At 42.7% G+C, this 3,649-nt stretch overlaps 1 pseudogene across 1 annotated transcript; it reads left to right on the top strand.

Annotated features, from left to right (window-relative positions):
- Positions 1-2,615: 2,615 nt before the first annotated feature.
- On the top strand, positions 2,616-3,435 carry LOC307106057 (nascent polypeptide-associated complex subunit alpha-like; annotated as a pseudogene). Its single transcript has 2 exons — positions 2,616-2,708; positions 2,811-3,435. The product of its transcript is annotated as a nascent polypeptide-associated complex subunit alpha-like (transcript).
- Positions 3,436-3,649: the final 214 nt, after the last annotated feature.

Here is a 3,649-nt window from a genome sequence, read left to right as displayed (position 1 = left end):
TGCTGTGTGTGTGTGTGTGTGTGTGTGTGTGTGTGTGTGTGTGTGTCTTTTTATTTCAGAGAGGAAGGGAGAGGGAGAGAGAAATAGAAACTTCAATGATGAGAGAGAATCATTGATTGACTGCCTCCTGTATGCCCCACATTGGGGATGGAGCCTACAACCCCAGCATGTGCCCTGACTGGGAATCGAACTGTTGATGTTCAACCACTGAGCCACGCTGGCTGGGCTACCGCTGCGTTTTTATGGAGTGTAAATACTTATATTTTTTCTCTGCAGATCTTTATTTTAAAGTTCTATAAAGAAATAAAATATTACAGACTTTGCAATGCTGTTTGCGCATAACTAGGGAAATTTTTTAAATACTGAAGCTTGGGACAAACCTCAGACCAATTAAATCAGAATCTCTAGGGTGGTTCCAGGCACTGGAGGGTGTCCAAGGCTCCCCAGATGATTTTAATGAGCAGCCTGAGGGAAGTGGGATGGAGTAGACATGACTATTTCTCTCCCCCTTTGTTTATTACACCTCAGAGCCCTGCTCCCCACTGATTAATCTCTGAGTGTCAACTCTAGCCAAGACACTGGTTGGGATTTTAGAAGAGCCACATCATCTCTCCCAGGAAGAAGCCCCATGAGCTGGCAGTGACTTCCCAGGCCCAGCCTGGAAGCATTTCTTATGATGCAGATGTTCCTTGCAAACCTCCAAGTGACTTGGCCTGGTCCTGTGTCGCCCCTGCACTGGGCTTATGCCCCCATCTTGTGGTTATAATAGACTTTGTTCTGTCTGCTAGTCCTCCTGGTCTGGTTTCCTGGAGAGAACTAGAAGCATCTGGGATCTTACTAAAAGCATCTGGGGATCTTACTAAAATGCAGATTCATCAGATTCAGGTTGAGAAATGCAAAGGCAGGGCCCTGGTATTCTGCATTTCTAATAATCTAATGGTGCTGATGCTGCTGATCTGCCAACCACATTTAGGTAGCAAAGTCATAGGTGGTCTTTTTCATCTCTAAGTTCTGAAGCAGGTACAATTCTTTTGTTTCAAGGCCTTTTTTTTCTTCTGTGAGACATTCTTTGTTTGCCATTTCTGATATATTTGATGCTGGAAATACATCGCACAATGAAAACATTCCTCATCTGGAAAAGCACAATCCATTTTATGAAAACCCAATTTTACATTCAGCTCACAGGAAGCTCCATGGTGAAGAGTGAGAATTTCCTGTATAAGTAAATTGACAAGTAGTTATACATCTGGAGCAATATGTGTTGAGTATCAAATGAAGGCACAGACCTGAAATGGCAAATACACAACAATCACAAGTATGTCCCATTGTCTTCCCTCTGGAGTCTTTGGCAGATATCAATGACCATTCATAACATTCTTTTCTTCCTCTGAGATCATAGTTAGCCTTAGAATCCTTCCCAACACAGAGACCTACCCAATAGCCAATATTGGCAATATTGGCATCCCTGATATAGATATAATGAGAGCTCAGAGAAAGAAACAATTGACTCCAAGTAGGAACACTTCCCTAAGGGAAATGATTTTGATTTAGCCTGGCGAGACAATGTTCTTTCTTTGTGACGCCAACCTGCCAGTGAAAATAAACTAGAATGTTTAAGTGTTCACACACTTAAAATAACATTAAATATTCATCTTATTTGTAACTATGTAATTATAATGCGTGCTTTACTGATACTTCCCACGAAATCCTTGATTTTCATCTTCCTGATATATTATTAATACTAACAAAACAACAACAATTTCAAATGGTTCCCAGAAGTAGCACTGATAGAAAATCCATAGGCAACACTTACGCTGGGCTCAGCTCCTGCTGCTGGCTTGGAGAACTGCGTCTGGAATTTGCTGCCACTTTTGCTCCACAATCTGTTTGCCACTATCCAAAGAACATGCTCCCTTCCTGGTTAGGTTATCCATGTCTTTGTCAGTTGGCATATCACTGTATAATGAGTGACTTACATCAGAACTTCAAAAATATTTGCTGAGGAAATGAACTGGCTCTTTTGAAACCAGGTTGAAAACCAGTATCTGCTAAATCATCCCGGCACATATCCTGATTTTTGTGCTCTGTGCAGTAGACACCCAGCTGTCCCTGGAAGGCCAGTTTCTATTTCCATGTGTTACACTTCCGCTTCCCTCTTCTACCTGCTGGTCCATATCGGCCTATCAAGGCCAACCAGTGTTAATCCTATCTCCTATCTATTGAGGACATGCAGGCTCTAGTCAAAAAGAACTTTTCCTTTTTTTCAGTTATTGTAGAATATGAATCGCTGATTTCCCCCTAGTTGCCACACACTGCTTTACACTGTACGAGCTGCATTAATGAACCCACTTATGAGCAGCCCACACAGTGTAATTACGTAGAAAAGGAACAAATTTCTGAGTCTGTCAGGATTTAATTCTGCCACCATTTTTAGGAAGTTGTGGTAGCTTTGAAAAGAAGGCAAAACTATGTTTCCCCCATGTTTCAAAAGTGACTTCAATAAAGGTAAAGATTAAAACAAAGAAAAGACTTTGTAGTTAAAGATGCATTAACTTTTGAAATCTTTATCAATCATAGAGCAGTGGAAGCAGTGGCAGAATCCTTCCTTCTGAGTCATGACAATGGGACAAATCATAGCAAATTCAAGGCCACAGACACCAGAACTCAACAAGGGAGAAGCAGAAATCCAGACAGATGGCAAATTCAGGGTTGGAAATAGGAGCATTGAAATTGAGAGTAAAGCTGCCAGGCTTCCTTCTACAACAGGTATGGGTCACACTCTCACTGTCTCTCTTTCTGCCATCATCTAGGTTCTGCGTTCCCCACACAAAGAACCCGGGGAAACCACAGAAATCGTCCCTGCTACAGAGCAGGAGTTGCCACAGCCCCAGGATGAAACAGAGTCTGGAACAGAATCGGACAGTGATGAATTAGTACCAGAACTCGAGGAACACCACACAGGCAACCACACAACAAGCCCAGCTGGCAGCAGCTGCTGAAATTGATGAACAACAAGTCAGTAAAGCAAAGAGAGCCAGAGTGAAAAGGAGGCACCGTAAACTGGGTCCTAACAGGTTTCAGAGGTTATTAGGGTCACTATCTAGAAATCTAAGAATATCCTCTTTATCATCACAAAACCAGATGTCTACAAGAGTCCTGTTTCAGATACCTACATAATTTGGGGGGGAAACCAAAATGTAAGATTCATCTCAGCAAACACAGCTAGCAGCTGCTGAGAAATTCAAAGTTCAAGGTGAAGCTGTCACAACATTCAAGAAAACACACAGACTCCAACTATACAAGAGGAAGGGGTTGATTAAACAGGTGTGGAAGTTAAAGACATAGAGTTGGTCAATGTCCCAAGCAAATGTGTTGAAAGCAAAGGCAGTCCAAGCCCTGAGGAACAACAATGACATTGTAAATATAACCATCTAAAAATGAGGAGTGTATATGTGTGTGTGTGTGTGTGTGTGTGTGTGTGTGTGTGTGTGCGCGCGCGCTTCAAAAGAGTAACTGCAGCCTGTCTGCGGTGGCTCAATGGTTGAGCGTTGACCTATGAATCAGGAAGTCATGGTTCAATTCCTGGTTGGGGAACATGCCCTGGTTGCAGGCTCAATCCTCAGTGGGGGGTGTGCAGGAGGCAGCTGAT

The sequence above is a fragment of the Cnephaeus nilssonii genome (assembly GCF_951640355.1).
Source record: "Cnephaeus nilssonii genome assembly, chromosome: 10".
In the NCBI taxonomy this organism is placed as follows: domain Eukaryota; kingdom Metazoa; phylum Chordata; class Mammalia; order Chiroptera; family Vespertilionidae; genus Cnephaeus; species Cnephaeus nilssonii.
This window is presented reverse-complemented; position numbering and strand designations above follow the sequence as displayed.